Here is a 12,896-nt window from a genome sequence, read left to right on the forward strand (position 1 = left end):
TACTTGTGAATGCTTAAGTCATAATTAAAAATTAAGCACTAGATTTTGGTTTGTTTGTTTGTAGGTTGGATTTTACCCTAAGAAAGCATTTCAGGGCTAGTTACTAGCTGAAATATTTTGTAATGAAAGTTAATGCATTAAATATAAATGCAGAGACACAAATGAACCGTTAATCTGTTATAAATTAAGTCTTAAAACAAATACAAAAAATAAATCACAATCACAATGTACAGGTTCTTGAATATAATCTCTGTTCAAGACTAATCCCAACATTTGGGGAAGCTATGTTCCAACTGCACATCAATGCTAATATTTGTGCCATCGCCGGGATCACTGGACTTTCCTGTCTGTTCAAATATCTAACGCTGTTTATCTGTAGCTAAATTAATACGACAATGAGGTTTGTTGTTTGTGACGTATCATCAGACATGTTTGTGAGATCGGCCATGTTTGTGAAACTGGGCATGCTAGTGAGTCCTACATACATGTAGGCAACATGCGACATCTAAAATGAAATAAATCAAAAAGGCTCCTAGGATGCTAGTCTAAATTTCCTCTGACCCTGCAACCATCAAATATTTTATTTGGTTACTGTAAGGAGTTGATATTTCAGCAGTACCAAGCAAAGTTAAACGTCCACCCCTTACAACTGTCCAGTTTAAAAACACTTACAATAGCGTATGACAACTAAATTTAGGAAATATTAAATCATGGCATTTATAAATGTGTACCTTTTATGTAATCATAGGCAGGACCTCTGTATTCAATTCTGAAAAACAGTCAATTATTTTTACATGACATTTTAAATTGTAAGACCCTGCTTAACTGCTCTAGCTTTCATAGAAAAATGATGCTTTTCTGTGCAGACAATATCAATTTTGAAGCACTTAAGCATCAACCATTTGCTTTTCTGTCAGGGGAGAGTAAGGGGTCTATGGATTTTTTTTACTTGGAAAGAAAGTTTTGTTTCCGAATTAGTGGGGATTTGTCTCCAACAATGTGAAAAAAAGTGTGTTTTACTTTCAGCGTTATGTGACGTTAACTTTTACTTATAGTACATGACAATCTTGTAGTAAAATAAAACCATTGGTGCCCCCCCCCCCCTTATGTCAATCAAATGGTTGCTGCCTTAATTTGATACATGTAATAAATACATGTTTTAAATTCTTAAAATTGTATGGACTGAAATAAAATCAAAAGGATATCAGATACAAGATAACAAATTTCAGAACACAAATAATCATTTTCTTTCTATTTGTTTTTAGCAGCTTGTCCAACTTTTCCTTAAGAGCAATTTTTTCAGTAAAAATTCAACTATTTAGTATTTTTCACAGAATTTATACAAAATCTTATATTTTGATATTTTTCATTGATTTTGTGGAAGTCTCTCCTCCCCACCCCTACCCAAAATGTGGGAAGGAAGTCTCTCCTCCCCACCCCTACCCAAAATGTGGGAAGGTTAACAGGTTGTTTTCTCACTTGTTCTTCACATTTTGAAACATTTTTTAAATCAGCCCCATTCCATCCCCATTTTCTTTCTAAGACTGTATGTACATGTATATAACACCTTTTGATCTTGAAAATATGTCAATTTTACATTTTGACTTCTTTTAAAATATCATCACTTTTTATCAGGTACTTAACACTCTCCTAACAACCAGTAAACCACTTATCTTGTTTACATCACAAACAACTTAACATATATTTCCCTTCCATCCGCAGCAGTAAACAAACATCTCGTAGAAATATTTATGGTTCAAATAAAAGTCAAGTTAATTTTGTTTGTTGAGTATATCTTATCTATTTAATTTATGACAATACCATTGTCATCTGTGTTCCTTTTTGTATTCATTTATCACATTAAGTGAAAATGGTAGTTGGTCACTGCATGATAAACATGTTTATTTTCTATAAATAAAACACAAAATAAATGACTTCATTCAATGGGAAGGGAGCAACCATTTGACTCCTATGGGGGTGCTAGAATTAAATTTGAAATAAAAATGTATTCTTTAAAAAATCCACAATGAACAAACAATTTGGTAAAATAAAACAGTAGGATGCAAATGGTAGAAAAACACAGAATCTGGATTGGGAAAAAAAATCCAGAGTAAAATAAAGTCTGGTCAGAAATCATACTGGGAAAAAAAATCCTGGAAATAAAGTTGATTCCAACCAACCATCCCCCCACTTCTCCTTAATAGCATAACCAGCAAAACAGCCAAACACATGTAAATGTACATGTATACTATTTTATAAATTACGATGTTGTTTGAATTATATGAAAATAGTACATTATGCTAATAATACCCCCACTCAATCATCACCATCAAAACCTGGAAGGGGAGACACAGTAGAAGCCACATACCAAGTATCATAAGCATTCCCTCCAATAGAAGCTAAGCAATTAGAAAAGTGTAACAGACGGACAGACAAGGTGATTCCAATATAGCCCCAGTGGTGGTATAAAAATGACTTCAAAAATCAATCAATATTGTATTAGCAAACTTTATTAGATTGAGAACAGAGAAAGGACCCAAATTTGAACGAGGTCTGCAGCAGGAATTGATTATTTGAATTTTTAATTCAGACACAGAGCTGAAAGCAGGTTTTTAAAGGAACTCTTACCTGTTGATCAACATCACCAACTACAACACAACAGCATCATTATCATATTAAGTAGTAGTCTCTATAAAAATCAGACAGGAGGTGATTCATGCATGTCAAAAACCTACCAATATCACTTTTATTTCTCGTTCAGAAACAGTTACTGATCACATAACAAGTCTTTACTTTTTCATTTGAGGGTTGTGCTTTTGAGATAAAATTTATATAGATTGTACATGAAACTAGCACTTTCCAAGAGTTATTGTTCTTGATTTGGTTTAATTTGGTTCATTTTAATGTTCAAGTGTAGTTTTCTCCAAAGTACAGATCTAAATACAGTGAAGACCATTGTTACATATAAATATAGCATATGAAGACCAAAAAATCATCATTTGTTCTGTGGGTTTTTCTACAACATGAATCACCTTACCATAGGCACTGTCTGAATTTTGTAAGGATTGGTACTTAAATAAAATGCCAACAATTTGCTTTTATGGCCCTCGATGCTTCTACAACCAACCTTTCTCTAGTAGAAAATATATGTTACATATCCATCAATCCCTTCACAAAATTTAAAGTTTCTAAAGTCAACCTTTTTTTAAAATCCACGAAAGAACATATTTTGAGATTTAAAGGAAACTTGTAATCAAAGAGAGACAACTCCAAGATAAAATGGAACACTAGAAGTAGTCAATATGTGCTGATATCAATTTTGCAAATATAAGGCCAGACTTTAAAATATTTGTGTTTTCCATAGTCTGAGTACTCCAAAACAGATAGGGTTGGTAGACAGTTTTACAAATTATTTCAAGTATGAACTTCAATTTTCAGCAGATTTATATTAAGATGCAGTTCAGGAGGAGTTTCACTTACAAGAAATGTAGACAGATAGACAAACTGGATGAAACTTTGTTTGGGGGTGGGGGAGTATATCAATTTGAAAAAAAAACTACCTACTGACCCTAGTTTTCTAGAGCAGGTATTTTTTTCTTGGCCTTACCTGAGAAATATATTTATTTAAGATTTTCAGCACCATTCATAAGGGAAATACATGTGTATGCTGTAATATTCCGAAATTTCTACAGAAAAGTTCCAAATTGTGACTTGGAAATTTGGTGGAGATTTGTAAGATATACCGAGTCATCTCTCTTCACAAATGTTAAAAAATTTTCATCCAGAGATCAACTCGTGGACTTTAGTACAATGGAATTGAAAGGTCCACATAAACGATTTTTTTTTAAATACTGTATTAAAATCCTTGCCCTCATATTTTTGTTTTATTTCCCAAAGTCACAATTTTAGTGTTTTTCCCAAATGTAATTGCATGGACCGTGGACCCCTTCCCCAAATGATAAGCAAATCACTTCCAGGCATGAAAGTCACAATCCACAGAACTCAAAGAGATCTCAACATTGCTGCTAGCTTTTAAATACACACCACAATACAATTGTGACAGCTAAAAAGAATAATAGTTACTTTCGATTATGATACTGACAATATCATGTGGAATACATTGACGAGCTTGTGAGCACAAGTTGAGATACTCCACATGATGTGTCAGAATCAAAATCCTAAGTAAGTATTATTCCATATCTATCTGTGGCAGTTTTTAATATCAGAAGTAAATATTTATCTGTTTATCAGTTATCTAATAATAGCATATACTGATCATTACAATGTACTTTCAGCAAAGCATCTAGTAGTGGGACTACAAACAATTGGTGTGTGCTGTCATTTTCAGTTGTAACTCTAACTAGATTAAAGGAAAAAAGTACAGGTTACCGATAAATGCTTAAACAGACTGACAGATGTGCAAAATGATGCAGACCATTACTAAGAATGAAGGACAGAATCACTTCGGTTTTTTTTCTGGACCTCCATAATTTGATTTCAAGGGCTCCTAAAATATTTCTCAATCCCTACAATTTGATTTCAGGACCACTATATTACAATAGTAGTTATGATGTCAGTAGTTCAAAGTTTTAAAAATTCATAACTTACAATTAATTTTACACTTAGTTTTAGTGAAAAGAACTGCAGAAATTTATTTAGGGAGGTCCACAGATAAATGAAGAAGTCCTAAAGTATTTGAGGGCCTCCGTAAGTATGTAAGTCCCTCTTTTTAAAAAAAAATAACTTCAACTTATACTGCACCTCATAACTTAGTCCCTACATTGTGTAGTTGCAAGTGATATTAAAAACAACAGAGGTGGCAAAAGATAAAAGTTTAATACTCGTGTACACTTTCATGATACTCATGAGTACTCAAGTACTCAGATAAGACAACAGAACAATACTGACTTCTGTTGGAATGTTGTAATTTTGTTGTTGCTTTTAATATACAAGTTAAACAATCATGGCTTCAATAGCTCTACATCTTAATAAAAGACATACAAATTATCCCAGAACTAAAATGCAAAGACTACAACCTTAGTATGTGTACCACACTACTTTGGAAAATAAAAACTGACCAGATTCACCAAATAGCCTCTCATAAAAGTGATAATTAGTTGTGTATATACCAAGTCAAGTCAAGTAAACTTTATTTTAAGTCAATATATCAAACAGGAAACATAAGCTCTGTAGAGGTTTTAAAGTCGACCAAAAAAGAGTCACGTCAAAAACCATCGTTACGTTAATGAACTCTGACAGACACAATCTGTATCATATGTTCCAAGGAAGTTAGCAGTGTTGACTACTTGTTCTATTATTTGTTCGCAAAATATTGGACTTCAAATTACAAATGAACTGTACTAAGCTATAGTTTCTCATCAACAGGGACTTTTTATTAATAAAGTATTCACAGTCTGTCATAAATAAGAGAACAATAAATACATGTTCATTTTATACCAATCAGGATAACTTTAAAGTTTCTGGGTTAATGAACCATGTATTAGGTATCAGTCTTGTATTACATATTTCTGAGCAGGTGTGTGTCAAAACATAGAGGCTAAAAAATATAGCGCAATTCCTTTTTGCCTTTTCCAGTTTTTGGATCTTGGCAAACAGACTATCATTTTTCATCAAAAGTACAGGGTAAATATCAAGCTATAACACAAACAAGAGGCTCCCAGGAGCCTGAATCGCTCACCAGGTTAAATTTTTGCCTTTCAAAGGCAATAACTCCAACAAGAAGTTGTCCGACAATTATGAATCCATGAAGACTTTGGTAGGACTTATCATGAGGATCATTTAATTAATCGAAAGTTTTATTCTATCTATTATAGTTTTCAAGAAATTGACTGAAAACTGCAAAAAACGTAATTTTTTGCCTTTCAAGGACAATAACTCTTATATGGAGTCGACTGACAACTTTGATCCCTGGAGACTTTGTAGGCCTTATCATAAGAATCATTTCAGCAATTGAAAGTTTCATTCTATCAATCAGTTTTCAAGATATAGGCTGAAAACTGAAAAAGTCATTTTTCACCTCTCAAGGGCAATAACCCTTACATGGAGTCATTTTGTTAAGGATACCCTAAAAAACAAAAATACCAACTTCCATGGAATTCTGTATAGTAGTCTCAAAAAATGTCCAAAAAGGGCATTAACTCCAACATGAGTCAACAGATTATCACCAAAATTTGACTGCAGATAGATATCATCATGCTGAATACTTTGACCCTTATCAGAATTTAGCTAAACCTAATGGTTTTGGAGATATATGCAAAAATCTGCTGTCTGACCCCTATGTTCTATTTTTAGTAACAGAGGCCATGTTTTTTAACCGATCAAAATTCATTATAAGTCATTATAAGTTTCATGGAAATCTATTCAGTAATTTCAGAGGAGAAGATGTTTGAGGAAATTTTTAACGACGATGACAACGACAACAATGACGGACACCAAGTGATGGCAATAGCTCAAATGGCCTATGGCCAGTTGAACTAAAAACTTAATTTTTGCGGAAAAACAGTATTTTCATGAAAACTAATGCTTCAGAAAAGGGGTCTATTTTATGAACTCAAAACAAAAGGAGAATGTAGAAAAAGTATTTTTAGTTTGACCTGTCCTGGTCTACCAAATTTCGCGACTTTTTTTTTCCAAAATGGACCTAAGGAATATTTTTGACATTTCCTTAATTGAAAAACATGGTCAAAACTTCGACTGAAACTCCTTTTCTATTTTTTAAAAAATCATGAAAATTTAAGCTATACTATAGAAGCCTATGGGGCAAACAATACAAGACTGAGACCTGATAACCACAGTTTAAGTGGAAAGTGAGATTTTAGTAAATGAGTTTCAATTATCCTAGAAGCTTTCAAGCAACAATATATCATATTTTACACTAAATGGAGTAACTTTAAATGGAATAAAGTAATGCAAGACCTCATTTTTCACTTTTATGACATATTTTTACCAAATTTGGAAATTAGCAATGTTTTTATAGATTAAAAGATGACCAATGGATTGCAATTGTTATTATTAAAAGTTTTCTCAAAACAACAATATAGGAAATAAATAGGGTGACTTAATTTGCTGAATTATAAACAGATTTGATTTTTTGACAATTTTAATACTTGGAGTAGAGAAATGTTTTTTTGTATTTTCACTTTTATTCTACTTAAACTGCTCAAGAAGTGCTGTACTACAGCTATTTGATTGATTAAAAGTGAAAACTGACCAATAAAAATTTTTTATCTCATAAATGACCATTTCTAATGGTACTTCCACTCAAATTCTAATGCAGCTTATAAAAATTGGTGGTAATGACATACAAAAAATGAACTTTCTTCAATAGTGTGTGAAGTAAGTAGAAACTTTGATGTTTTCTGTGTATGTTACATGTATTTACTGTTCTTGCAAAATATTTATCTGTGTCTTTGAGATATTTCTCCTTTTTTAATTACTGATTACATTTACAAATGTCCAGGATACCAAATTTGACTGAAAATTAGCATTTTTGGGAACCAAGATGTCTTTTTCATTAAAATAGTGATAAGTATACAACATTTTGAATCTATTTTAACTTTGTGTAAACAAGAACTTCTACTTCTTGAAATTGGCTGTATCAGTAAGCAGATTTTAAATTATCAAGAGGTTCCCTTGTGTTAAGGCTAAAAAAAGAAGGTCCAAACTTGACTATTTGTGAATATGGGCCAAAAAAATTGAGATTTTGAAACAATCTGGTATTCAAAGAATAGTTAAGGCATTTGTCATATTAACACACACCACCTTTAATGTTTAACCCCTTCATACCGAAATGATCCTTTTGGCACCCTCGTCCCCAAGCCAAAAGTATCCTTTTAGCACCTTGTCCCCAGGCCGAAATTATCCTTAAGGATACATGAATTTCTATTTTTAGATATCGTTTTTCGAAATACAAATATGCATGTTAAAATAACGCAAACTGTCAAAAATAAATGACTGACATATGAGGATTATTATGCCTATTTAATCATAAACTGTTTTTGTTATAAATGAAGCTTATCAGATTGTTGTTTTACTAAATAAATGGGGAATTTCATTCAAACTTTTCACAAAATGGTGGTCTATATCTGTTTAACCATTGAACAATTTGTTTCGTTAAATTGCCAAATGTAAATTGGCAAACCAATGGCAAACGACACATATTTAATGGTTGGAAATCCAGTCGTCCGATTTTTCCTCGCTAAATGGGCTTTCCTTTGTGAAGACGGCAAAATATATTTGTACAACATTCCAGACAGGTGCCCTTTTTTATCCGCTTTCCATCTGGAAGTATTCGGTAGAGTTTCATCGTATGAAATAGTTTTTCGACACAAACAAGTATAATAACGATACAGAGAATGAGAACTGTACACGCAGTTGTTATCTCGTGTTTATTTTAGTTTATTTCTCAAACCACAAAACATATTCTAATAATAGATCAGGAAAGCCCTATCGTAGTTATGTAAACAACATGGCGTGTTTCAGTGACACTTGGTGGATCGAGGAAAGACGCAAAATATAAGTGGTCTTCCGATTTAAAAATATATATCTTTAGGTCGTACATTATCAGAAATCAAGAGGTTACTTTTCTGGTGGTATTTTACAGCTTTTGATAGCGTAAATTTGAAATAAAACAACCACAGATGTGTGGTAAAAGGAAGTTGTTTATATCGTGATGCATGTACTCAGGTTGCACCAGGTTGTTTCTGTAATCATTTTCTGACATCCCTGTCGTCTGATACTGATTCTGATGAATTTGATGGTTTTAATCAAGCAGAGGTTCAGGAAGCTGAAGCTAGGCTCCAAAGACTATTGCAACTACAAGGTTATAGGGGATGATCATACTGATGCTGACGGTCAAGTAAGTTCTGAAGAGTCTGATACTGACGGTTTCCCTGGTTCAGGAGGTGATGCCCAGTTGAATAATGGTTGGCATGATGGCTTTGTTAATCATGAGAGAGGTTTTCCTCTTTTCAATCCCAATGGCAGAACAAGGCCAACAAGGAACATGGGGTCAGAGAAAGAGCCCCTTGATTTCCTAAAACTGTTCTTGAGCGCAGCATTTATTCAATTTCTAGTCACTGAAAATGACCGGTATGCACAGTTACAAATAGTATTGCATCCAAATTAAAATAAAATGCAATGGTCTTGTCCAACAATACCTGAAATGAGTGCTTTTCTTGGGCTCTGTTTCATGATGGGATTGATCAAAAACCTTCAGCAAAGATGTATTGGTAGACAGATTAATTTCTTCTTTCTCCCTTATTTCCATAAACTATGAGCAGAGATCGCTTTCTACAGATTATGAGATACCTCCATTTTTTCAACTCTGAACAAAAACCTCTTCCTGGCCATGAAAATTTCGATCCTCTCTTCAAAGTCAAACCCCTTGTTAATCATTTCAACTCTCACTTTCAGCAAGAATTCACCCCAAGAAGAAATATTACTATAGATGAGACAATGATTCCATTTAAAGGTAGATTGCAATTCCAACAATATATGCCTCAAAAACCCCACAAATGGAGAGTAAAAGCCTGGGTTTTAGCAGTCAACAACTTCCTATCTGCAATATATTGACATTTATCCAGGTAGAAATGGAAATCCACAAGAAAACCTTGGGTCAAACATATAAAAAGGTACCTTCAGAATTCAGATTTGACAAACAGGGGTTATCATGTTTATACTGATAACTATTTCACTAGCCCTGAACTTTTCTCAGATCTGTATGAAAATTTCGGAACATCAGCCTGTGGCACAGTGAGATACAATAGAAGAGGTCTACCTAGAGACATTATGTGCAAAAAACCAGTTGGCATCAATGAATGGGGTGACATGAAATTTTGGCAAAAAGGATGTCTTGTTGCCTCTGTATGGAAAGACTAGAAGAATGTCTACATGTTGTCAACTATACATGACAATGGAACATCTGAGGTTCAAAGAGTTGTCAACCAGGATGGAAATTTCTCCAGAACCATTTCCATGTCCAAAGTCTGTCAAAAACTATTCAATTTACATGGGAGGAGTAGACACTGCAGATCAATATATCCAGTACTACTGCTTCAAACACAAGACCAACAAATGGAGTAAACGTGTCTTCTTTATACTGACTGAAATTGCCAAACTTAATGCTTTTAAGTTATTCCAGTTGAACACTAACGCTAGCATGTAATTTCTGGACTTTTCTTTGATGATTTCTAAGAGTTTGGTGAATGGATTTACTTCCACCACCAAGAGGGGAAGACCAACCTTGACACCAGTGGAAAACCGTCTTAAACAGCGGGACATGCCTACCACATTTGAAAAGATGTCAAAATGCCATCTCTGCTACAGAAGACATATGAATGATGAGGCCATCCAAATGAAACAAACTAATTTTGGATGTGCTGACTGTGGAAAATACTTGTGTCAGCCAGAGTGTTTCACTAAATTTCACACTAAAAGGATTGCTATAATTAGGAGATTGAAAGTTGGATTCACATTGTTACTTACATTAATTAATCAGTTATTAAGACTTTATTATTTCTTTATTAACTGGGAAAAATCTTTGTAAAACAAAACTTCCCTTACTCATTATACTTTTTTGTACATACAACAAATAATCATTCACATATTTTCATGCAAAATTTTACTTTTAGCATGAGAGGGAATACTCTAAACAAAATCTTGTGAATGAAAAAAGGACATGCAGTTAAAATACTGAAAATCAATCATTTTTAAAAATTAAGCAAATGTTTTACAAAATGCTAGTACTAGCATTTAGTATACACTCAATGTACATGTACTTACATGTATTAAACAGAATAATGAAAAATTAAAAATACATGTGTATAAAGAAAAGTTTTTTTTCTTTCAATTTTGCAAAATGTATTTTTTTTTTACAGTTTAGTGTTATTAAGTTTCTTGTTGGCATTTTGCATTTGTAGTTAGTTGTTTCAACACTTTTATCTTAGTTAATGCTATTTATACATTAATGTTATTTTAAAAATAATACTGTTATTACGAGCACTTTAAAAATTAAAAAAAAAAAAATTCTTAATAAAGCCACTCTGGAAGCACAGTGTTCATAACGTCAGTCTCTTAGCTGTTATGGATAGACCTACTGAGAATTACAATTTGGTAAGTTCGAAGGCTGACTTTAAAAATAGACAATTAAGTGCGTTTTTTTAGGTACATAGAGCACATGTGGCAATCTAATCCAATTCGTCACTTAATTTACTTGAGTTATCTCTCTTTGATTGATAATCTTGAATCTTCAATATAAACAAATATGGCAGCAAAAAAGTCGCAAAATAAATTTGATTAAAACAGCAGTTCCTTGGATAAAACGCCACCAGATAAGTGAACCACTTGAGTTTAAAAGTTCGTCGACAATTAACCATCCTTTTCTTGGCATGCTTTGAAATAATAATGGATAAAATTTAAAGTTTAATCACGGATGCCGAATACCAACCTAAACTTTGAATAATATCACTGATACTTGTTCCTTTTCCCTATTAACAAAGTTCGCGAAAAATATTATTTCAGGGTTGAAAGTGTTAAAAACTAAATTATTTTTTATAGAAACTTGTTTTTTTTTTTTTTTGCGATATTGAAATATTTGACTTAATACTGTTACAGGGTACTTATATGAAAATAGGAACAAAATTCACAGGAAAACAGAAGGACAGAGATATTTTGTCTTTAAGTTGGAAATTGAACACAGTTATAGAAAAACAAAAACATTTAAAGATATCTAAAAGTTTTTATTAGTAATAGGTATCAGTCTTGTATTACATATTCCTGAGCGGGTGTACATCAAAACAAGGAGGCTTAAAAATATAGTGCACTTCCTTTTTGCCTTTTCCTGTTTTTTGGATCTTGGGACTTAGCAATTGACTATCATTTTTCATCAAAAGTACAGCGTAAATATCAAGCTATGACACAAAAAACTTGTTTTTGAGGAAAAACAGTATTTCCATGAAAAATAATGCATCATAAAAGGGGTCTATTTTATGAACTCAAAATCAAAGTGAAAGTAGAAAAAGTTTATTTTTAGTTCAACCTGTCCTGGTGTACCAAATTTCGTGCCTTTAAAATGGACCTAAAAATTATTTTTGACATTTCCTTAATTGAAAAACATGGTAAAAAGTTAGATTGAAACTCTTTGTCTATTTTTTTTTAAAAATCATGAAAATTTAAGGTATCTATAGAATCCTATAGGGCAAAGAATACAAGACTGAGACCATTAGTGTGAATCCTCGTACAATCACCTTTACCATAAGTATCTAATTATCTGAGTGAACTGTTTGTATGCTATTCCTATTATATGTTATATTCATCAGTATACCAAAGGGACATTCTGCTTTAATAATTAGAACTTAATTTGGGAACTGCATCAAGATGTTTAAAAAACCAAAACGAGTATCAGAGTACTTAAATTATACTTAAGTACTCTGTCTTCCAAACAAATACTCAAGTATTCAAACATTTGTTGCCATCCCTAAACAAAAGGCTCTCAAAGAGCCTGAATCACTTGCTCACTTTGCATACCATGCCCTATTAACTAAGTATGTAAAGGAATCATGCTTTGTTGCCATGTTTGACAAAAAAAAAAACAGCAATACCAACTTTCATTGAATTCTGTATAGTAGTTTCTGAGGAGATTTTTGAAAGTATTAACATCAAAACATCAAAAAACATACAAAAAGGGCAATAACTCCAACATGGATCAACAGCTTTTCACCAAAATTACATCCAAGATAGAGCTCATCATAATGAACACTTTTACCGCTTGTCAGAATCTGGTTAAACCTAATCGTTTTGGAGATACCGGTATATGCAAAAACAACTGCTGTCTGACCAGTATGTTCTATTTTTAAAAACAACAGCCACGTTTTTTA

At 32.6% G+C, this 12,896-nt stretch overlaps 1 protein-coding gene across 1 annotated transcript in view; it reads right to left on the bottom strand.

Moving 5' to 3' along the window:
• LOC148620207 (ankyrin repeat and fibronectin type-III domain-containing protein 1-like) overlaps positions 1–12,896 on the bottom strand; it is a 208,995-nt gene that overhangs the window by 195,731 nt on the left and 368 nt on the right. The gene's annotated exons all lie outside the window — the stretch shown is intronic.

Source organism: Perna viridis, chromosome 4 (assembly GCF_037379345.1).
Source record: "Perna viridis isolate PV_CMFRI_1.1 ecotype Kerala chromosome 4, ASM3737934v1, whole genome shotgun sequence".
Classification (NCBI taxonomy): domain Eukaryota; kingdom Metazoa; phylum Mollusca; class Bivalvia; order Mytilida; family Mytilidae; genus Perna; species Perna viridis.